Source organism: Schistocerca gregaria, chromosome 4 (genome assembly GCF_023897955.1).
Source record: "Schistocerca gregaria isolate iqSchGreg1 chromosome 4, iqSchGreg1.2, whole genome shotgun sequence".
NCBI lineage: Eukaryota > Metazoa > Arthropoda > Insecta > Orthoptera > Acrididae > Schistocerca > Schistocerca gregaria.
This window is the reverse complement of record NC_064923.1, coordinates 636,204,403-636,229,534: the sequence shown is the minus strand read 5'-3', so window position 1 is coordinate 636,229,534 and position 25,132 is coordinate 636,204,403. Positions and strand designations below refer to the sequence as shown.

The 25,132-nt window shown below is 41.9% G+C and overlaps 1 protein-coding gene across 3 annotated transcripts in view; it reads right to left on the bottom strand.

The window, feature by feature from the left end:
• Nucleotides 1–25,132, bottom strand: part of LOC126266974 (ankyrin repeat domain-containing protein 33B-like) — a 1,584,966-nt gene that overhangs the window by 1,038,682 nt on the left and 521,152 nt on the right. For 2 of the 3 annotated variants that reach the window (XM_049971702.1, XM_049971704.1), the window contains exon 3: nt 23,552–23,712. The exons of the other annotated variant lie outside the window; for it this stretch is intronic. The gene's annotated coding sequence lies outside the window, so the exon portion shown is untranslated. The remainder of the gene's footprint in view (nt 1–23,551; nt 23,713–25,132) is intronic. 3 annotated transcript variants of the gene reach the window in all.

Below are 25,132 nucleotides of genomic sequence, written 5' to 3'. Positions count from 1 at the left end.
GGCGTGGCTGATGATGCAGTAAACTGTAAGCTGCGTGTACTTATTGTAATAAGACGATGTCTCCGACATAAGAATCCTCGGCACGTGAAGAGCAGGTTTATTGCAGTGCCTGTTGGTAGAAACTATTGGTTCAGCGCCAGAGATTTTGTTGTTACTTTTGGTTAAGGTATTTGTTGCCAAGATAGTCTGACTTGTTGTTCAGTACTAACTCCGTCTCTAACTAATTTATTATCACTATTCAAAAGAAAAACAATTGTTACCTCACCTTGTTAATTTTTGGGAGCTAGCGCCCTTGGGTTGAGCGATTGTTTGAAAATTTTGCAACCACAAAACGGCTAGAGTTACCTCTTACATTGCCCTAACTACTTGTTAAGGCCTACGTGCACTGTTATCTTGGTTAGATGTCACTTTTTTAAAAACTACCTTTTGAGTTGGCTAATTTACGGGAGCTAGAGCTGTTCCTATGGACTTAGTTACTGTTTTCAAAAAGGACCTAAGGTTCAAATGGCTCTAAGCACTATGGGACTTAACATCTGAGGTCATCAGTCCCCTAGAACTTGGAACTACTTAAACCTAACTAACCTAAGGACATCACACATATCCATGCCCGAGGCAGGATTCGAACCTGCGACCGTAGCAGCCGTGTGGTTCCGGACTGAAGCGCCTAGAACCGCTCGGCCACAGCGGCCGGCAAAAAGGATTTATATTCAATTGTTAATCTAAATCAGCTGTTGCCCTGCATTGGAGCAGCTGTTCAAATATTTTTCACTACTAAATTGGAATAGTTTTGCTTGTCAGAATGGCATTATTACTTGCTAAGAAATTCGTCCTCTGTTCTATAGGTCTGAGCTTACTGTGTTTAAAATTGTCATTTTTCTGTTTCCCAATATTAGCGGGCTAGGGCCTGTAAATTGGGCCCAATGCTTTCTGTTAGTCGCATCAAATTTGCTTTTTCTTATTAAACCTCCCTAATTGCGGGTGAATAAGTCAGTGATTTTAAATTTAGTGGGCTATCGGTCCTAGCTAGAGAATCCATTTGTATTTTCCTAGGGCAACGTGCCGTTTGTGATTACCGACTATTCGATCTGCTTAACTGCGGCGAGCTACATCTGTCATTTCATTTATTAATGGTTAATTTTTTAAAACCTGTCTATTAGTTGCTAAATTATAAAGGTCAGTACCTTTAGTCTGACAGTTTGAGATAGAGCTCGATGTTACTTATTAGTGCAAAACTGTTTGATGTCAAATTTAATTTCTTGAGCACACTGCACCATCACAGTGTTAATGGCAATCTGAAGGGCTATATAAAGCTCGCTGGTCTAAGAATTACAGTGCCTAATTTGAGCGTTTACCTAGTTTCACCAGTTCTGTTCTTGAAACTATCAGGTCTAATGTTGTTGTTTAAAAAGGTTGTTTCCTAGACGTAAAATGTTCATGTGTAATAGCTCTGTATTTCTTATAAGAATTTTTATTTTTTTGGTTAAAATAAGAATTATACGAATTACTCAGAATACCAATGTGTCTTTTTTTGGGTTGAGATAATAAAGTTTGGAAATCTATTATCTCAGTGTCTTCCACTTACGGATCCATGTATCCAAGCAAACCCATCCAAAAGGCAAAAGTAGGTTAACTCTGTCCTGCTACCCTTTCAATTGCGATAGCTATCAAAAATTGATACAGACAAATTTTAAAGGCTATCTGTGTTGGGTTAGGAATCTGTAAGGGGCTAGGAGATATAAAATTTTTAGTCCGATTTCAAAGTTTATATTAAATATTTATTTCTATTTAAATCGTTCTATTGGCTCTGAGCACTATGGGACTTAACATCTGAGGTCATTTGTCCCCTAGAACTTAGAGCTAATTAAACCTAACGAAACCGTCCGGAGTGATCGAGCGGTTCTAGGCGCTAGAGCTTAGAACCGCGCGACCGCTACGGTCGCAAGGTCGAATCCTGCCTCGGGTATGGATGTGTGTGATGTCCTTAGGTTAGTTAGGTTTAAGTAGTTCTAGGGGACTGGTGACCTCAGATGTTAATTCCTACTCGTATAGTGCTCAGAGCCAAACCTAACTAACCTAAGGACATCACACACATCCATACTCGAGGCAGGATTCGAACCTGCGACCGTAGCGATCACGCGGTTCTAGACTGAAGCGCCTAGAACCTCTCGACCACACTGGCCGGCTCTATTTGAATAATTATTGCTTTTTACACTGTACTATCCCACATATACGGTTGTACCAATTCGGTTTAGTACAAAATCAATAGAAAGTGTGCCTACCTCCAGCAGAAATGTAGCACATATACGTATGTGTGATTCCGTTAATGAGGGCGAGTTCCATATCAAGTGAGTAGTATTCCCCTGAAAAATGGGTACTGAGCGGAACAAGCTTCTGGGGTGTAGAACCTCCAGCACAGAGCTGCTGTCGACAGCTTTTAAAACGTGGTGTGCGGGGTTCATACTGGGAGACGGAGCTGGCCACTCCTAGCGCTGAGATGCTGGCTGTGAAAGACAATCCTCCTCCATATGACACTTGTGTGGTTGGACGTTACTGTCTTGAGTACATTTACCACATTTGTACTAGCAAAATTGACATACATGAACGTGGAGGAGTTCAGCGCGTTGATCACAAGATAAACAAAGACAAAATACGTCTTTGAGAGTGGAATAATAAAAAAAAAGACAGTACTCCATTTCTGTGTTAGTACAAGGCTTGCTGTAATTGCTCTATAACGATTAAGATGCTAGATACCACGTCACACAGTCTATAAAATTTTAAAAAATTACACCTTGACCCAAATTCGAACTCTTCAACCACATTCTAACGCAAAACTTGTTACCCAATTGGCGTTCTGTGACTTCAGTTTTCTGCTGGAAACATGCACAGCACAAAACTTTGTTGGAGACATTTTTATAGTGTTAGTACCATAGCTCAGTGCCTGGAGAAGAAGTGCCCTCACCCCGCGCTGCTCCATACCTCAGTTTACGACACCATTAGCGCATTAGCGAAGAATGAGACGGCGGACGGTCTGTCTCTATTGGGTCATAAGGGCCAGAACGCAGGGCTGTGTACATGGCGATTCAGCTGCAACTACCAATCGGTTTTATGCAACCCGCAGCACCATCAAATAATGTGCATGACTTTCGTATTTCTCGATCACTACGTGCAAAGTATTAGTTCTACAGAAAAAATGAACAGGATCTTTTTTGTAGTTCATTTAATGCAATTAAATTTTGTACTTGGTTACGTTTTCTAGAAGCTGTAGTTTCCGAATTATAAGAGAAAAACCTACAAAAGTGACCTTCAAACGTTTTTCTTGAATAACTCGAAAACTGTAGCCTCCAGCGAAAACATATTCAAGTACAAAACTTAATTTCATTAAATTTGTTACAAAAAGGTCTTGTTCATTTTTTCTGTCTCACTAACACTCTACGTGTAGCGAGCGACATAATATGAAAATATCATGCGTGGTATTTGAAGGTGCTGGGGGTTGCACAAATCCGATCGGTATGAGCAGCTGACGCACTGTGTTTACACATATCCGAATGTGACTTCACCGAGGCTGTCACTTTCTGGTTGTACACTATTGGTGTCATATCACATTCTGTGTTAAAACAGCTGCGACAAGAACTAATTGCCGGCCGCGGTGGCCGAGCGGTTCTAGGCGCGAAGTCCGGAACCGCGCGACTGCTACGGTCGCAGGTTTAAATCCTGCCTCGGGCAGTGATGTGTGTGGTGTTCGTAGGTTACTTAGGTTTAAGTAGTTCTAAGTTCTAGGGGACTGATGACCTCAGATGTTAAGTCCCATAGTGCTCAGCGCCAATTGAAGAATTAATTCCTGGAAGTGCCTCCAGACTTGGAAATTAGTCTACTGGACACTGATCGGAAACGCTCGTATTTGCCATGATGTCTCTTAAACCAGTAATGTACTCTGTCAAATGCCTACCCATTGTGCTTGGGTCATGTGTATATTACTTGTCTCAGAGCCTGAACTTAATGAAATAGTTGAGAACTACCTTAGTGAATCAATGACCTCAATACTAAAGGTAGTGTAGTGAACCTGCGTTGATAGCAACATATCAATGTAGGTCGTCGCTATGGTCTGTTATGGTATCATGTTAATTTTTTTTTACTGTTCGAAGAGAAAAAATGAAAGTGATGAAATGTAATATGATGGAAAATAATGACTCCTTCAACAACAACCTTCGAAACGACAACGTAGTGGAAATCTCCTGTGAAAGTGAGATGACGAAGGATGTTTAAAGGAAGGAAATTGCCACAGGTGAAGAAAACTTTCTTCCATAAAGGAATTCTACTGGTATCAAATATAGATTCGGAAACGAAGGAGTAGAAACTTCCTTACAGATCAAAAATGTGTGCCGAAACGAAACTGTAACCTGGAACCAATAGTTAGAGACCAGGTAAAGCACGCAATTATAATTGGACAGATAATTTTAAAAGAAGAGCTACAGAAGAACGTTGAAGATTAGGTGGGTAGATCACGTAACTAATGAGGAGGTATTGAATAGGATTGGGGAGAAGAGAAGTCTGTGGCATTACTTGACTAGAAGAAGGGATCGGTTGGTAGGACATGTCCTAAGGCATCACGGGATCGCAAATTTAGCATTGGAGGGCAGCGTGGAGGGTAAAAATCATACAAGGAGACCAAGAGATGTGAAAATTACCGAACTATCAGTTTAATAAGTCACAGCTGCAAAATACTAACACGAATTATTTACAGACGAATGGAAAAACTGGTAGAAGCCGACTTCGGGGAAGATCAGTTTGGATTCCGTAGAAATGTTGGAACACGTGAGACAATACTGACCTTATGCCTTATCTTAGAAGAAAGATTAAGGAAAGGCAAACCTACGTTTCTAGCATTTGTAGACTTACAGAAAGCTTTTGACAATGTTGATTGGAATACTCTCTTTCAAATTCTAAATGTGGCAGGGGTAAAATACAGGGAGCGAAAGGCTATTTACAATTTGTACAGAAACCAGATGGCAGTTATAAGAGTCGAGGGGCATGAAAGGGAAGCAGTGATTGGGATGGGAGTGAGACAGGGTTGTAGCCTCTCCCCGATGTTATTCAATCTGTATATTGAGCAAGCAGTAAAGGAAACATTAAAATTCATGGAGAAGAATTAAAACTTTGAGGTTCGCCGATGACATTGTACTTCTGTCAGAGACAGCAAAGGACTTGGAAGAGCAGTTGAACGGACTGGACAGTGTCTTGAGAGGAGGATATAAGATGAACATCAACAAAAGCAAAACTAGGATAATGGAATGTAGTCGAATTAAGTCGGGTGATGCTGAGGGAATTAGATTAGGAAATGAGACACTTCAAGCAGTAAAGGAGTTTTGCTCTTTGGGGAGCAAAATAACTGATGATGGTCGAAGTAGAGAGGATATATAATGTAGACTGGCAACGGTAAGGAAAGCGTTTCTGAAGAAAAGAAATTTGTTAACATTGAGTATAGATTTAAGTGTCAGGAAGTCGTTTCTGAAAGTATTTGTATGGAGTGTAGCCATATATGGAAGTGAAACATGGACAATAAATAGTTTGGACAAGAAGAGAATAGAAGCTTTCGAAATGTGGTGCTACAGAAGAATGTTGAAGATTAGGTGGGTAGATCACGTAACTAATGAGGAGGTATTGAATAGGATTGGGGAGAAGAGAAGTCTGTGGCACAACTTGACTAGAAGAAGGGATCGGTTAATAGGACATGTCCTGAGGCATCAAGGGATCACAAATTTAGCATTGGAGGGCAGCGTGGAGGGTAAAAATCATACAAGGAGACCAAGAGATGTGAAAATTACCGAACTATCAGTTTAATAAGTCACAGCTGCAAAATACTAACACGAATTATTTACAGACGAATGGAAAAACTGGTAGAAGCCGACCTCGGGGAAGATCAGTTTGGATTCCGTAGAAATGTTGGAACACGTGAGACAATACTGACCTTATGCCTTATCTTAGAAGAAAGATTAAGGAAAGGCAAACCTACGTTTCTAGCATTTGTAGACTTAGAGAAAGCTTTTGACAATGTTGATTGGAATACTCTCTTTCAAATTCTAAATATGGCAGGGGTAAAATACAGGGAGCGAAAGGCTATTTACAATTTGTACAGAAACCAGATGGCAGTTATAAGAGTCGAGGGGCATGAAAGGGAAGCAGTGGTTGGGAAGGGAGTGAGACAGAGTTGTAGCCTCTCCCCGATGTTATTCAATCTGTATATTGAGCAAGCAGTAAAGGAAACAAAAGAAAAATTCGGAGTAGGTATTAAAATTCATGGAGTAGAAATAAAAACTTTGAGGTTCGCCGATGACATTGTAATTCTGTCAGAGACAGCAAAGGACTTGGAAGATCAGTTGAACGGACAGGACAGTGTCTTGAGAGGAGGATATAAGATGAACATCAACAAAAGCAAAACTAGGATAATGGAAGGTAGTCGAATTAAGTCGGGTGATGCTGAGGGAATTAGATTAGGAAATGAGACACTTCAAGCAGTAAAGGAGTTTTGCTCTTTGGGGAGCAAAATAACTGATGATGGTCGAAGTAGAGAGGATATATAATGTAGACTGGCAATGGTAAGAAAAGCGTTTCTGAAAAAGCGAAATTTGTTAACATTGAGTATAGATTTAAGTGTCAGGAAGTCGTTTCTGAAAGTATTTGTATGGAGTGTAGCCATGTATGGAAGTGAAACATGGACAATAAATAGTTTGGACAAGAAGAGAATAGAAGCTTTCGAAATGGGGTGCTACAGAAGAATGTTGAAGATTAGGTGGGTAGATCACGTAACTAATGAGGAGGTATTGAATAGGATTGGGGAGAAGAGAAGTTTGTGGCACAACTTGACTAGAAGAAGGGATCGGTTGGTAGGACATGTTTTCAGGCATCAAGGGATCACAAATTTAGCATTGGAGGGCAGCGTGCAGGGTAAAAATCGTAGAGGGAGACCAAGAGATGAATACACTAATCAGTTTCAGAAGGATGTAGGTTGCAGTAGGTACTGGGAGATGAAGGAACTTGCACAGGATAGATTAGCATGGAGAGCTGCATCAAAACAGTCTCAGGACTGAAGACCACAGAAACAACAACAATTTTAAAACAGTGCACTTCAGATGCAGGGAGAGTTAAGGATTCATTCAGGAGGAAGAAGTTCCTGAAAACATGTGTCTGGCGTGCAGCTTGAAAGGGAGTGAAATGTAAACCTTCGGAAATGTGGTGCTATCAGAGAATTTAAAAGTTAAACCGGCAGATAAAGTACGAAATCAAGTACCAGACAGGGAAGGCGAGTTAAGAAGTCTATGGAAGAGTGTAAGGGACAGACAACCGGAAGTAGTTGGTCCGGAGCTGGGAAGAACAGCAGAAGTGGGGTAGACAATGATTAGAATATGTGAAACATATTGTAGTGGATGTAAGTGTAGTAAGTACGTAGAGAAGAAAAGGTTAGAACAGTGCTCCTATAGTCTCAAAAATTCTACTCGGTTTTTTCAAGCTTTAAACTGTATTAACTTGATTTAGGTATCTCTGATGTGTAAGCACAAGCATATCACAAAAACGGATGAATGGCCAGTTGTAAGTTTCGTAGTTAGTCGTCGAATCACTTTAGTAGTAGAAATGAAATGTTACCTATGCATTGTATTTGCCTTTGCTGAGCCAGATCTTGATTTATGAGTAGCTAACACACACAGAGTCTTAAATTAATTCTCTGAATTTTCAGCGTCTTTCTGTAAAAATCACATTTCCAACTCGTGAGTTCTCTGGTTTTTCAGTTTTTACACAGCTCATGATTAATTTCCACAAAATAATTTGTTCCACACGTACATTCTCATAAATTTCTTTCCCAAATTAAGGACTATGTTTGATACTATTAGACTTCTTTCGATGACGAATGGTCTCTTCGTCTGCTTATTAAAGTGTCCTGACTTAGTTTATCTTTCGTTACTTTCCTTCCAGAGTGGCAGAATTCCTTCCTTCGTGTACTACGGTGTCCCCAAATTTGATGCTTGTTTTGTTACTAATCTCATTTCTGCTAGTCCTCAGTGGCCTACTTTCAGTCTCTGGACCATTCCAGCCAACAAATCCTGTACTTGTTCCTCATTTTCACTGTGGATATCAATGACATCAGCGAATCTTGTCACTGAGATCCTGTTACCTACAACTTTAACCGTATTTTTAAACTTTTCTTTTATTTTCCCCACCGCTTCTTCGGCATCCAAGTTGAAACGTAAATAGGATGCTTCACCTTGCGCCACCTTTTAATCTGAGCTCTTCTCTATTGTTTTTCGTTGTTATTGTTCCCACCTGCTCCTTGTACATATTATATATTACCGTTTTTCGCTGCACGAGATACCCACTTTTCTAAAGATTTCAACATTTTGCACCACTTTAAGTTCCGAAGACTTCTTTTTATACCAAAAAATTGTATGACAGTATTTCTTAACTTAATTATTAGAGAAATTTAATTCTGACACCACCGCAGGTGTGCATCAAGCAAAAAAATTGGGCACGAGATTCTTCTTCTCAGTGCCGCCTTCTCGTTGTAAATCGATAACATCTTTAACGGAGGCCTCGGATGTTGCCAGTAACGCGCAGTGTTTGTGTATGTGTTACTTGTTAAACATTAACAACGTAGCCTCGGCACTGTTCTACTTCTTTATCCGTGACTTGTGAGGAGCCTGCGTTATTTAAAATTCAAGAGTAACTGCTGGACCTGTTAGACACGTTCGTTAAGGCCGCAGAAGTAAAAAAAAAAACGGCGACTGGAGCCATTTTCAGTCTGTGTCGCCAGTCTGTCTCTGACACAGCGTGCCGTCGTTAGACGTGAGTTAAGCGAAGCGGCAGACCACTGCTGCAGTGGTTTTATTCTTCAGTAAGCTAGTCCAACATTTCGTCAACAGTAGCTGTCTTAGGCCTCGAGGCCAATTTCGAGTGCTATATGTATCAAGTGCAATCACTTTTTGTAACAGACCAAATCGTATAACGGATATATGTGACAAGTATAAAATTTGTGCGTAAAATGTTTTGATCTGTGACAGAAATAACGGATTCATATGGCACAAGAATCACTTGAAAATGCCCGAAAGGTCTAAACTAGCCACTGAATCACACCAATTAATTGGCACAATTAAAATACGGAGTAAGTAGATGACTGAGCCATATGGTGAGGATGACTCTGAGAACGCGCCAGCGGTATACTAGAAGCCAGTGTCCAAACCGTAAATTGTCTACATTGCAGGAGTTACACTCCATACTGCTTTATGAAACGTGCAAACGCCCGGAAACTGGCACTCTGGGTTTGCGGCCATAAGCAACTCCCCTGGGCACCGCCGAGACAAGGGAACTAAGCACCTCAATGGGACCTTTGCTCTGCGGTCGAGCAATCAAAGCGCGCGAATTTCATGCCATCACACAGAGCCAGGCCAACACGACTTTACCTTCTACAAGAATGTTCATAGCTCCCTGATATTGGTCACTTCGTTAACGATTGGGCAGGGACGCCGGATTTTTGAAGTAGTCATCGATTGTATAACACGTAGGTGGCAAGAATTCGGACAGAACCGTTGCTCATTAAGCACTGAAGCGCCAAAGAAACTGGTATAGGCATGCGTACTCATATACAGAGATATGTAAACAGGCAGATCCGAAACGCCTATGTGTAAGACAACAAGAGGGCAAAAACTATACAGGAGAGACAGAGGAACATATGAAACAAATAATGGAAGATGTTGGATGTAAGTTAAAGTCGGAGTTGAAGAAGTTGGCCCAGGACAAGAAGTTATGGTGGATCGCAGCAAAGCAATGACCTCTCGCAATACTGTGACTCAAAGAAATATCTGTAAATGGAAAATGAAAGTAAACCTAACTTCGACGACGATTTATTGATTTGACATTACAGTGAAAACTATGTACAGTTTCGGATAGAGCTCAGCGCAAATTAAATGCAGTACGTAATTATACGAATGACAGTAATTGGTCTGTCAGATGGGTGAGTTACAGTTTCCTCCTTGGAATCCACAGACGCACTGGGACGCCAGCAGGGTCTTTGACTTCGTTACAGAGACAGGAATAGGGCCGTTTCCGCAGGAATGCCGCTTGCTCACACGAAAGGTTACTCATTGCCCTCAGCCCGGAATTGAGCCACGCACGTCCGTATTTTAGGACGGGGACGCGCAACTGCGGCGCAGAGTTGAAGAAAACCGCCGCTGCGACGTCAGCGACCTGCCACAACGCCGGTCGCGGCTCGTCGCCCTAAGAGCGGCGACTTTCCTGATTTACGCGCAGTAAAACCGCCGTAACGTGACGTAAGCAGACGCAGCTCTAAACCTGCGAGAGCAATGTCAGTGGCCTCCGCGGGACATCGCAAGTCCAGGTTACCCTTCCGTTCTCTGCAAGCGGACAGAATTGCCGTCTAGAAGAATTTCCTTGTCTGGGACAATCGGACAAAGGAGGAGCTGAGATACTAATCGTCAGCTTTGATCAGAGACATACTGAACATGTGACAGACGGCTTAAACAACGTGGTGACAATCTACCATTGGTGATATTTTGGAACACAAACTCAGACTATTTTGATTACGAAAACAAAACAAAAAATCGAATTACTACTGTGACGAATATTAATAAGAAAAACATTTCCTGCAAAGAAAACGAATCGAATTTCGTAAAAACAACTTAGATAGCTATAATGGACATCACGATACACGGTACGAAATTAAAAAATTATTTATCATAATTAAATCGTTACTACTGTCGGAAGATACACTTCAGCCATATTGCTCAAGTGGAGACTGTGTTATGAAGTTTCGTGTAAATGTAGTGTGTCTTCGTCCGAAGAACGACGTACAGTGACAAAGTTGGTACCTCGAGACAGAACCACGAGTAAGCACAGCCACTGCCAGACGCATTGACGAGTGAGAGACGTCGGCGTAGACGCGCCCTCAAGAGTTTACATACGCCGCCACTGCTGAAGAGCGGAGTGCCGCGCAGCCAACTCTCTATCATCATCGCTCAAGACGACACAACAGCATTGTCTCACTGCAGAGCCAACTGCTATTATTGCACAGAACTAAGTAGCAAAGTTTATAGTCTGCTGTACCGTGAGAGAAGAGGCTATTATCCTGTACTCTATCAAGTGATCTCATATTTTGTGTTTGTTTTGTATCCGTTCGGCCGCCTAAGGAAGTATATACGAGGGTGAGTCAAATGAAAACCTTAAATAAGTTTTTAAATATTATTTATTGTGCAGAAGTGGTAGAAAGCTGTATCACTTTTCAACATAATCTCCCCCACGCTCAATGCAAGTCCTCCAGCGCTTACAAAGTGCATAAGTTCCATTAGAAAAAAATTCTTTTGGTAGTCCGCGCAACCTCTCATGCACCGCGTGGCGTACCTCTCCATCCGAACGGAACGTCTTTCCTCCCATTGCGTCTTTGAGTGGTCCAAACATATGTAAATCATTTTGGGCAAGGTCTGGTAAGTATGGTGGATGAGGAAGACACTCAAAATGCAGGTCTGTGGTTGTTGCAACTGTTGTACGGGCAGCGTGGGGCCTTGCATTGTCATGTTGCAAAAGGACGCCAGCTGACAACAATCCAAATAGCTTTGATTTGATTGCAGGCCGCAGATAATTTCTTAGAAGATCTGTGTATGACGCACTGGTGACAGTGGTCCCTCTAGGTATGTAATGCTCCAAAATGACGACTTTTTTTGGCAGCACAACCTTCCCCGCTGAGTTCGAAACTTCTTTGGTTTTGGTGATGAGAAACGGCGCCATTGCTTGCTCGCTTTCTTCATTTCCGGTTGGTAGAAGTGAACCCAGCCTTCGTCCCCAGTAACGATTTTTGCAAGGAAGCCATCACCTTCTCGTTCAAAGTGCCGAAGAAGTTCTTCACATGCATCAACATGTCGTTCTCTCATTTCAGGAGTCAGCTGCCGTGGCACCAATCTTGCAGACAGTTTGTGAAACTGGAGCACATCAAGCACAATGTGGTGTGCTGATCCATGAATAATCTGTGAACATGCTGCTATGTCATTCAGTGTCACTCGGCGGTTTTCCTTCACTAAGGCTTCAACTGCTGCAATGTTCTGTGGAGTCACAACTCGTTGCGCCTGACCTGGACGAGGAGCATCTTCCAATGAAGTCACACCATTTGCAAACTTCCTACTCCTTTCGTAGACTTACTGCTGTCACAAACATGCATCACCGTACTGAACCTTTATTCGTCGAGGAATTTCAATAGGTTTCAAACCTTCACTACGCAAAAACCGAACAACAGAACGCTGTTCTTCCCTGGTGCAAGTCGCAAGTGGGACGGCCATCTTTATACTGATACAGCGACGGTATGTGTGCATCTGCACTATGCTGCCATCTACAGGCCATTCTGCACGCTGTTTGTAGCACGCTTACGAACTTATACGACAACGGCGATAAATTTAGATTTGTTATTACAAATTTAAGGTTTTCATTTGACTCACCCTAGCACAAGAACCCAGTTCCGACAAGCTACAACAAGTGCTTTTAAGTACTGAATCGAAAATCGTTATCAAACATAAATAACTGTAAGAATACTGTAAAATAGGCTCTAAACCTATAGTGGTGATCATGATACATGTTACGACTGTCTATTGACATTAATCATAAAGAAATAGAAGCTAGTGCCGAAAAATACTTTCTAGCTATATATTGCCTCTGTAGAAATCAGAATGGGCTTTGAAAACGACGATTATGTGAAACGCAGCTCGCTCTGTCCGCGAGACTCACAAAGCGGTAGACATCGGTGCCCAGATTGATGCCCTGTATCTTGACTTTCGAAAGACGTTCCGTACAGTTCCGTACTGTTGCCTAATGAACAAAATAGGAGCGTGCGGAATGTCAGACAAGCTGTGCGACTTTACGGAAGAGTTTGTGGCAAACAGAAGACAGCATGTCACCCTCAACTGGAAGAAATCTTCAGTTGTAAAAATAACTTCGGGCGCCCTCCAAGGGAGTGATGTAGGACTGTCGTTTTTCACAATATGTATAAAGGACTAAAATTTGCATCGAAAATATTGCTATGAGGTGGATATTGCCAGTTCTGACCCAGGCTGTCCGAAGGTGTGGGGCTAACCGGCAATACCCATCTACTACTGCCGGTTCCCGAACAGCCCTTATACCCCAATCTAATTTATTCAGTAAATTTAACCGAATAAAACGATTTCAAAAGAAAAAAATCACAACAATTATATTTCAAATGATAGTAAAATACCTCATGCATGAAGAAAAATTAGGTTTGAGAAGGGGTTAAATAAATATTCTTCAAAATTTAGGTATTTCCATTCAAAAAATTTATTAAAAACAAAAAAGCATAATTTTTTTCGTTACAAATGAGTACACAAGTAAAAAGCTTGGATGACCTACAAGAATATTTTAAAAGAAACTTCTCCATGTTTGATCTACGAGATATTGTAAATGAAATTAGTTAAAAGTGTATTGTAAATTAAATGAAGATAAATTGATTATATTAATACTTAAATATTTCGTAAGAAACGAAATAAAGGTGAGAAAGAATTGGAAACGTTTATTTTATTACAAAATAGTGACGATTAAAAAAAAATAATGAGGAGAAACCATTAAAATACATATTCCCATTTTCTATCAACATGTTTTGGAAATGAGAAAACAGACCATTCTAAGAAATATTCCAATTTTTACCAATGTGTTTGGGAAACAAAAATAATGAGGATAACACATTTTCAAAAATATTTCTATTTTCTAGCAATGCGTTTGGGGAAGAGATGAATAAAAAGCAGTTAATCAATATTTAATGGATGCCGCATGTAAAAGAAGACTACAAACTATAAATTTAGAAAACACTATAAACTTAATTGATCCTAACCGTTTCTTAAATGCAGCGAAACCAAAACTTATGAACATCGTTAAAGAAAACTTTGAATTTTTTGACAGTTTCAAAACATACTATAATTCACTTTGAGAGCACAGAATGCAGACAAATAATAAAATTGTGGAACATGAACATCAAACTAAAAATTATAGGATTCTTATAGAAAACGAGATAGCTGAAAAATTTAGGAATGGTAACAAGATGCTTTAACAACAAAATTTTAATTTTCAAACATCAGGATTGGGATGGATATTAAACAGAATTATTGGATTACAACTAGCAATTAATAAACATATTCGATTAAAAGGTTCATCTTACATCGAATTAGAAGGAAAGAAAAACAGAAAAAGCTTGTGTTAATGTAAGAAATAATGATCAAAAATCCTTTTGTATGTGCAGTAACTTCCGCATTAAACTGGTAGGCAGGCAGAAATGTAAAGATGCTGACAGAACAAGTATTATAAACATTTTGTTAAAGAGCTTGAAGAAAAAATACCAGGTATTTCGTTCCCTACGGGAATTCATGATATTTCAAAAATTGAGACTAAAACTAATGTATCTATAAATGTTTATTCCTTCAAAGAAAAAAATTCCTCTAATGAAAAATATTATGATGTATGTTGTTGTGCTCTTCAGTCAACAGACTGGTTTGACGCTGCTCTCCATGCTACTCTATCCTGTGCAAGCTTCTTCATCTCTGAGTAACTACTACAACCTACATAATTCTGAATCTGCTTGTTGTATTGATCTCTTAGTCTCCCTCTACCATTTTTACCCTCCACTCTGCCCTACAGTACTAATCTGATAATCCCTTGATGCTTCAGTATGTATACTACCAAATGATCCCTTCTTCTATTCACGTTGTGCCACAAATTCCTCTTCTCCCCAATTCAGTTCAGTACTTCCTCATTAGTTATGTGATCTACCCCCCTAATCTTCAACATTCTTCTGTAGCACTGCATTTCGAAAGCTTCTATTCTCTTCTTGTCTAAGCTATTTGTCGTCCATGTTTCACTTCCATACACGGTTACACATGATACAAATACTTTCAGAAAAGACTCCCCAACACTTAAACCTACACTCAACGACAACAAATTACTCTTCTTCAGAAACGCTTTCCTTTCATAGCCAGTCTACATTTTATATCCTCTCTTCTTCGACCATCATCAGTTATTTTGCTCCCAAAGCAGCAAATCTTATCTACTACTTCAAGTGTCCCATTTCCTAACCTAATACCCTCAGCATCACCTTATTTAATTCAACTACATTCCATTATCCTCGTTTTGCTTTTGTTGACATTCATCTTATATCCTCCTTTCAAGACACTGCCCATTCCATTCAATTGCTCTTCCAGGTCCTTTGCTCTCTGACAGAATTACATTGTTATCAGCAAACTTCAGAGTTTTTACTTCTTCTCCATATGATGCATATACATCAAAAATAACAAAATCTAAGAAAGAAAAACATACGAATTTATTATATTTTAAGAAATAAAATAATTCACACTGTTATTAGATAATAGATTGATGTCAACTTGTTTCTCGACGAATTAATAAAAATGAGCACCAAAGATTTATTTGCGATTTATATTTATTACATTTTAATAATAAAAATTAGATCATCACACAAATAATTGTTTAATTAATAAAGCAGTGAAACTAGAACTACAAAAAAGATACACATACAATTTAATAGTTATAAGTTTACAGAAATGGTTCTTTTTGATATTTATGGAGATTTTGAGAGTTTATTATTAAAAATTGTTAACTGTCTGGGTGATCAATACAATTCTTTTACTATAAAATATCAACAATATGAACCAAGTTGTTTTTGTCATTATAATGTTCGAGTGGTGTATCAGACACCGTGGGATGTGTGTGTGTGTATTATTTATAGTTGAGGACACAAACGATGGCGAGCGAGTTTAGCCTTTCCTGCGCACTTGCCTCACGATTTCTCATACTTTCTTCAAGCGCAAAGTTCGTGAACGCACGTACCGCAACTGGCAACAATACGAACCCCAGCCGTGCGTCGATCTGCGCGAACCGCCAGTGTTCATGGTTTGGCCTATAGACGCGTGTTACAGTTTTTGAAGGCAGAGGTCATGTGACGTCTGACACTATATTAGTCGCAAATGCTGTGGTTTCGTTTATTACTGTTGTTCTTTTCACTCCCCTAGCGGGACTGGTGCGTGCTTTGCAGTAGGTACTTATTAAGTGAAATTAACTCCTTCTGAGCCTTTATAACAGTATAACATCACACTCGGCTACTTCGTTAATACTACACTCCTGGAAATTGAAATAAGAACACCGTGAATTCATTGTCTCAGGAAGGGGAAACTTTATTGACACATTCCTGGGGTCAGATACATCACATGATCACACTGACAGAAACACAGGCACATAGACACAGGCAACAGAGCATGCACAATGTCGCCACTAGTACAGTGTATATCCACCTTTCGCAGCAATGCAGGCTGCTATTCTCCCATGGAGACGATCGTAGAGATGCTGGATGTAGTCCTGTGGAACGGCTTGCCATGCCTTTTCCACCTGGCGCCTCAGTTGGACCAGCGTTCGTGCTGGACGTGCAGACCGCGTGAGACGACACATCATCCAGTCCCAAACATGCTCAATGGGGGACAGATCCGGAGATCTTGCTGGCCAGGGAAAGTTGACTTAGACCTTCTAGAGCACGTTGGGTGGCACGGGATACATGCGGACGTGCATTGTCGTGTTGGAACAGCAAGTTCCCTTGCCGGTCTAGGAATGGTAGAACGATGGGTTCGATGACGGTTTGGATGTACCGTGCACTATTCAGTGTCCCCTCGACGATCACCAGAGGTGTACGGCCAGTCTAGGAGATCGCTCCCCACACCATGATGCCGGGTTTTGGCCCTGTGTGCCTCGGTCATATGCAGTCCTGATTGTGGCGCTCACCTGCACGGCGCCAAACACGCATACGACCATCATTGGCACCAAGGCAGAAGCGACTCTCATCGTTGAAGACGACACGTCTCCATTCGTCCCTCCATTCACGCCTGTCGCGACACCACTGTAGGCGGGCTGCACGATGTTGGGGCGTGAGCGGAAGACGGCCTAACGGTGTGCGGGACCGTAGTCCAGCTTCATGGAGACGGTTGCGAATGGTCCTCGCCGATACCCCAGGAGCAACAGTGTCCCTAATTTGCTGGGAAGTGGCGGTGCGGTCCCCTACGGCACTGCGTAGGATCCTACGGTCTTGGCGTGCATCCGTGCGTCGCTGCGGTCCGGTCCCAGGTCGACGGGCACGTGCACCTTCCGCCGACCACTGGCGACAACATCGATGTACTGTGGAGACCTCACGCCCCACGTGTTGAGCAATTCGGCGGTACGTCCACCCGGCCTCCCGCATGCCCACTATACGCCCTCGCTCAAAGTCCGTCAACTGCACATACGGTTCACGTCCACGCTGTCGCGGCATGCTACCAGTGTTAAAGACTGCGATGGAGCTCCGTATGCCACGGCAAACTGCCTGACACTGACGGCGGCGGTGCACGAATGCTGCGCAGCTAGCGCCATTCGACGGCCAACACCGCGGTTTCTGGTGTGTCCGCTGTGCCGTGCGTGTGATCATTGCTTGTACAGCCCTCTCGCAGTGTCCGGAGCAAGTATGGTGGGTCTGACACACCGGTGTCAATGTGTTCTTTTTTCCATTTCCAGGAGTGCATTAATTTAAATGTTTCTGTGAGTGTAATGAGAAAAAAAGGCGACTTTTGAAAACGTTACGCTGCAACTAATTACAGTGACAATTCGATACAAATTTAATCCTTGCAACTGTGTGAAATCTTATGGGACTTAACTGCTAAGGTCATTAGTCCCTAAGCTTACACATTACTTAACCTAAAGTATCTTAAGTACAAAGACACACACCCATGCCCGAGGGAGGACTCGAACCTCCGCCGGGACCAGCCGCACAGTCCATGACTGCAATGCCCTAGACCGCTTGGCTAATCCCGCGCGGCTTAATCCTTGTGGTACAGTAGTTTTGTAATCAGAAGGCGTGACGAATGAAACGATGTAATTGTTTATTTCATGCTGTTAAAAATCGCAAAACTCTTTGGTCAAATTGACGTGAACCTCAGTTACACAATTTTTATGTGCTCGACTCAGACAGTGGCTTAATAAGGCCAGTCAGTGAAGACCAAAAAAGGTCGAATGTCTAAAACAATTCTTGCAGTAGCAAGTACTGGTAGGAGGAAGTGCCACGTACAACATACTAGAAATCGTGACTGATGGGGGCCGAGTGTGGGTCTGAAGGTCACTTTTGTACGTTTTTCTTGAATAACTCGAAAACTACGGTCTCTAGCGAAGACATATCCCAGTACAAATTTAATTGTATTGAATTTCCTACAAAACGAAGTTTTTCAGTTTCTTCTATAAGACAAATGCCGGCCGGAGTGGCCGAGCGGTTCTAGGCGCTTCACTCTGGAACCGCGCGACCGCTGCGGTCGCAGGTTCGAATCCTGCCTCGGGCGTGGATGTGTGTGATGTCCTTAGGTTAGTTAGGTTTAAGTAGTTCTACGTCCTAGGGGACTGATGACCTTAGCTGTTAAGTCCCATAGTGCTCAGAGGCATTTTTGTTGTAAGACAAATAGTTTACACTTAACGAGCGAGAGAATATGAAAATCTTGCGCAAAGCCTTTGAAGCCCAGATATAATATTGCGGGCTGCATAAAACATTGGTAGGGCGGCAGACTCACGTTGTATAAGCTATATTAATGGAAACAGATGTAGTCAATGATAATGCCTATATTCGGCTCCGGTTCTGAGTAAAAGGACTAAATGTTACATAATTTCGTGGGGCTGTTTGGAGTGGAGCGGAATAGAGGAGTCAATTCATAACTCTCATGGAGTGTATAGAAGTCGGATGCCCTCTGGGACGGAGATGGTGTGTCCGGTATGTGCTTCTGAATTCGGAAGTAAGTGATTTTCGCGATCTATCGAATTACTTAGAGCAGTACAGAATATTGAGAGAATACGAAGTGTGCTACCTTGCGTGGGTAAGAATTTCTGTTAGACACTTCTTGTTTTTCTCCATTTGTGTTATGGATTAGTGAGCGTGCACTTGTTAGATAAAAAGAGGAACCTCAGAATGGAGCATGGAGCCATTAGCTAGTTGGAAATGATGTTGGATAAAAGTGTCGTATTCGGCTAGGGTTCATTGCGACCAAAAAATCCATCCGCTTTTCGCCCACATTTGACAGTGATGTTTCTGTGTGACTCTTTCCCTGACAGCCAACTGTCTTGCTGTTTCATTGTGTGGAAATTACCAGTGGAAGTTAGGTGCCAGGTGGAGACGGCGCACGAAGCGTCAGCGGTGTACATGTTGCAGTTCAGAGATCGGATTCCGGAATATGTCTGAATGTTGTTGAACTGCTAGGCGACTTTGATTCTTGGCATTGAAACAACGGGAAATTTAATCTTGTCTCTCGGGTAAAAGCGTGGCTGGTGGCCCATATTTACTATGATTTTCCATGTGTAGCAATGCAAGTAATTCATCCGGGTCCGCCAACAAATGCCTTCCATTAGGCCACATAATTTCTCCCCCGTGCACACAATGATCGAAAAAGAAAGTGATATGCGCATGAACTCGACAGGAATTGTTACATGAAGTCCCATATCCTTTCATGTATAAGAAAAATCCTGTTTTAGCTAACTCTTATTTTAGATAATTCTCATACACTGAGTTGTACATTTTTAATTAGATCGCATGGTTCAATCACTCTGCATCATCAGAGTACTCCGACATGTGGTTCTGAGTAGACATGACTGATTGCTGGCGCACAAATGGTTCAAATGGCTCTGAGCACTATAGGACTTAACATCTGAGGTCATCAGTCCCCTAGAACGTAGAACTACTTAAACCTAACTAACCTACGGACATCACACACATCCATGCCTGAGGCAGGATTCGAACCTGCGACCTTAGCGGTCGCGGGGTTCCAGACCGAAGCGGCTAGAACCGATCGGCCACACTGGCCGGCTGCTGGCGCAACAGTTTGGATCTGCAGATGGTCCAGAATGATCGAAACACGTAATAAAATTAAAAATATTCGACTGAGACGGAACAAAAATGAGAATTATATTAAATATCTATATTCTCGCCGAATCTCTCAAAACTATAATATCGACCATAGTCAAATCTTGTTTTCTTATGAATATGATGTGAAATCCATAGCTATCGCTGGCACGAAGGCGATATCCTCCTAACAGCAATGAATGTGCATTGGTGGACTTCATTGTGAGTTTATTAGTGGTGTGCTTCTAGGTGTTCCGCGGAATTTTTTCCATTTTGTGCACAATATTTCGACGACCGACTAAGCCGTCTTCCTTAAGTACTGCGAGTTTTGCTGTTACGTGTACTCGCTGTCTGCACCCAGACCACCTTGTTAACTATTGTTGCTTTCACGCCGCTACTGCAGCCGGCCTTATTCAAAGAGTAAAAATTTACTGAAGAATTTACAAAGTTCTTCAAAGTATGCTGCACCTTTATTCCGCAAGGGGCGGGAGGGGGGGGGGGGGGGGGGAGGAGTTTACAGGGCCCTTATTACCACCGTCAAGTTCTTATTTGATCACACTAACAAGGAAAACAAATTGACAGCTAAGACAAAATGGACAGTGAATAAGAGCCGGTATTGCTCCTGACGATAAGTTCCCAGGAGTCAGGGAAAAATAATAAACCGGCTTCCTAACCAACGTCTTCCGTGTACAACGACCTGACTCAGCAGATATCCATTCCCGATGCCCACTACGCTCTTTCATGTTTTTAAGTTGTTCAGTGTTCACACCGATATTCCGTGAAACACAAATGCTCTCAGCTTTTTGTAACTCCCGTGGAAGTGATGGTCGATGAGACTTTAATAAATTTAGTGCTTGGCCCCAAGCGTTATTTAAATTGAAACCTTCGTCACTGTATATTAGGCTTTCTGACATATCTGTTTCGTCACATCTTAGTTGCGCTGCCCCAGAAACTTGGTGTTTCAACCACAATACGGGTGTCGTCGTATTTCGTTTCATGATCATATTCGAAGCACTGCTCGGCAACAGTTGATTTGCTTGGTTGTTTCTGTCGCGTATGTAGCTGATGTTCGATGATTTTCTCGTCGACTGTTCTGATAGTCTGACCCATGTAAGACACGCCACTGTGGCTTGTAGCATACAACCTCCTTCGAGTCCTGACGGCGAGTTGATATAGCAGCAAAACCCGCAGCACTTCAAGAAGACGCCTGAGTCAGTAGTCGAAATATTGTGCAGAAAATGGAAACAGCTCGGCAGAACACCCGGAAGCACACTATCAATCAATTGCGCCTAGTTAAACGGAGAGAACAGATCATTATGAATTATTGCTACAGAACGACACCACCGCCAACATCACAGTCGTAAATAACTACATTTAATAACGTTCCAAGAGGTTCATGTTCTCGTCTCTGTAACTGCTTTCTTAACTTTAGCCAAATTCGAATGTTTATTATCGAATTCAGCTATTCCCGATGCAGTTTTCTCCATTGTTTGTCCTTCACTGAGCCCTCATAGCGTTACTGGCAATAATTCTACATAGTTTCCAGTCCTGTGAAATAGTAACAGATAACAGACTTACACAGCGAGGTGTGTAGCATTGTCTTCTGCACAGGCGCAGCAACTCTTAGCCGGAATTTTGGATTAGGAACTGGAATCACTGAACAGAGGGAAGTCCACTGGACCTGACGGGATACCAATTCGATTCTACACAGAGTACGCGAAAGAACTTGCCCCCCTTCTGACAGCTGTGTACCGCAAGTCTCTAGAGGAACGGAAGGTTCCAAATGATTGGAAAAGAGCACAGGTAGTCCCAGTCTTCAAGAAGGGTCGTCGAGCAGATGCGCAAAACTATAGACCTATATCTCTGACGTCGATCTGTTGTAGAATTTTAGAACATGTTTTTTGCTCGAGTATCAAGTCGTTTTTGGAAACCCAGAATCTACTCTGTAGGAATCAACATGGATTCCGGAAACAGCGATCGTGTGAGACCCAACTCGCTTTATTTGTTCATGAGACCCAGAAAATATTAGATACAGGCTCCCAGGTAGATGCTATTTTTCTTGACTTCCGGAAGGCGTTCGATACAGTTCCGCACTGTCGCCTGATAAAGAAAGAGCCTACGGAATATCAGACCAGCAGAGTGGCTGGATTGAAGAGTTTTTAGCAAACAGAACACAACATGTTGTTATCAATGGAGAGACGTCTACAGACGTTAAAGTAACCTCTGGCGTGCCACAGGGGAGTGTTATGGGACCATTGCTTTTCACAATATACATAAATGACCTAGTAGGTAGTGTCGGAAGTTCCATGCGGCTTTTCGCGGATGATGCTGTAGTATACAGAGAAGTTGCAGCATTAGAAAATTGTAGTGAAATGCAGGAAGATCTGCAGCGGATAGGTACTTGGTGCAGGGAGTGGCAACTGACCCTTAACATAGACAAATGTAATGTATTGCGAATACAAACAAAGAAGGGTCCTTTATTGTATGATTACATGATAGCGGAACAAACACTGGTAGCAGTTACTTCTGTAAAATATTGGGAGTTTGCGTACGAAACGATTTGAAGTGGAATGATCATAATAAATTAATTGTTGGTAAGGCGCGTACCAGGTTGAGATTCATTGGGAGAGTCCTTAGAAAATGTAGTCCATCAACAAAGGAGGTGGCTTACAAAACACTCGTTCGACCTATACTTGAGTATTGCTCATCAGTGTGGGATCCGTACCAGACTGGGTTGACGGAGGAGATAGAGAAGATCCAAAGAAGAGCGGCGCGTTTCGTCACAGGGTTATTTGGTAAGCGTGATAGCGTTACGGAGATGTTTAGCAAAATCAAGTGGCAAACTCTGCAAGAGAGGTGCTCTGCATCGCGGTGTAGCTTGCTCGCCTGGTTTCGAGAGGGTGCGTTTCTGGATGTGGTATCGAATATATTGCTTCCCCCTACTTATACCTCCCGAGGAGATCACGAATGTAAAATTAGAGAGATTCGAGCGCACACGGAGGCTTTTAGACAGTCGTTCTTCCCGCGAACCATACGCGACTGGAACAGGAAAGGGAGGTAATGACAGTGACTTGTAAAGTGCCCTCCGCCACACGCCGTTGCGTGGCTTGCGGAGTATAAATGTAGATGTAGATGTAGATGCTACGGTAGTATGACGGCGCAATGTTTCGGTACCATTAACTGTCTTTGATGGAAATAGTCGGTGTCATTCGGGAAAACTTCTGTCTTTGAACCACAGATCACAAAATTATCCTCCGCCAGTCTCAAGATGCGAGAAAGAGCGTAAAATATTCGATATGTTTCATTGGTGATGTAAATGGTCAACAGAGGTCTTCGATCACATTTTCCGATCGGTCTTTGAAGTTTACGTTTCTGAATATTAATTGCACTTTCTCATTCGATTATTCTCTCACTAGATATGACTGACTTTTCAGTGTAAGACTAACTAAACATTATTTTACGTTAAATTACATTTTGTTACTCTTGTACGAACTATGTTGTTAAGCTACTTGTTTACTCAAGCTCCAATGTTCACACAATCACACTGCGTTATTTTGTCCGCAATTAGTGAAAGCCGCCATGCGGACTAGGCTTTCGTACCTCAGCGAGAACCGTAGCGCCATAACTTTCAACTTCTTAAGCCGATCCTCGAATCTCGACCACTTGTTGCCGATCAAGCGACTACGTTGGCTGCGCCGTGGCACGATCTGGCGGTGGCGTCTGGAACTTCTGGCCCGCAGCGTGGAATCTTGTGCTGCCACCTGGTAGCAGCGGAGAGGGACACGCTTATGTTTTGGCAACACATCCCAAGTAGCGGGAGTAAAAGTGCAAAGCTCAGATTAAAACATGTATTATCATTATTTGCATCCGAGTCTCCCAACATAGCTAACTTGAAATGTGGTTTTGGTTATGGACAAATAAAACGCCGAGGTTAATCATCGAGGTATCCAAATGTATAACAGAGTTGGTTCCATGCTCCTTTTTCATTTATTTATTTTTTGCCTTGGGCAAAGATCATACAGCCAGTAATAATTACAAAAGTGTCAGATTAACATAACTGCAATTTCCACAGTAGAACAATAAAAAGAGCTCGATGTGCAAACATAAGTTCTCAATGTAAAATAAATTAAAAGACGAACGCCAAAAAGTAAGCCAACAGTTTTCGTAATAGAACAACGATAAGAGTGTGAAGTTCAAAGATAAGTTCGTCACATAAACTGAAAAACATAATACCGGCCGGTGTTGCCGAGCGGTTCTAGGCGCTTTAGTCTGGAACCGAAAGACCGCTACAGTCGCAGGTTCGAATCCTCCCTTGGGCATGGATGTGTGTGATGTCCTTAGGTTAGTTAGGTTTAAGTAGTTCTAAGTTCTAGGGAACTGATGACCTAAGATGTTAAGTCCCATAGCGCTCAGAGCAATTTTTTTTTAGAAAAAAGATTACGACCCAGGGTTCGAATCGGGCCTGTTCCAGAGGACAATGACATCCACAACAACTTAAAACTGAAAGCTGGACTACGGCATCATTTACAAAGATAGGTTCTCCATGCAAAGTAAAAACACTCAGACATCCCAGGTATGGAAACGAGCTGGTTCCATGTGAGGGTAAAATCCTCATGAGAAACGCACGTTAATCTCACTATCTGTAGACGGGATTTCTAGTATACTACTCATTCTGTCTCCCAATACTGCCCTCTGAAACAATATTCTCGAGCAATGCAGCTAGAATTAAAAAATGTCTATTCTTCAGAAGCCTGCAGTAAGAAAATTATGTTGAGCTTATAACCGAACATCTTGTTGAAAAATCTTCGGTGACCTATGGATTCTTGTATACGTATACCCAACTACCTTCACGTGGGCTACCTAATGATATATGTGATTAACAATAGTATTACGTTCAGAGTAAAGTGTGAAACCCGCCATCACAATAAAATTAACAGAACTAAGTGCCATGAACACAACCTCTGAAGCAAAATTAATGGGAGAAATCTACAAATCTTCTGATAAAAAAAAGGTTATAGGTTATCCATACTCATTTTCAAACTGGTGCTGAATAAATGTGTAAGAAAGAAATACCTGGACTACAAGAATCAAACTCAAACGTCATGCCGTTGTCTACGACCCAGCAATAAGTAACGGAAGCCAGATACACCCCAGAGAAGCTTACGAGATCAACGTCTAAAC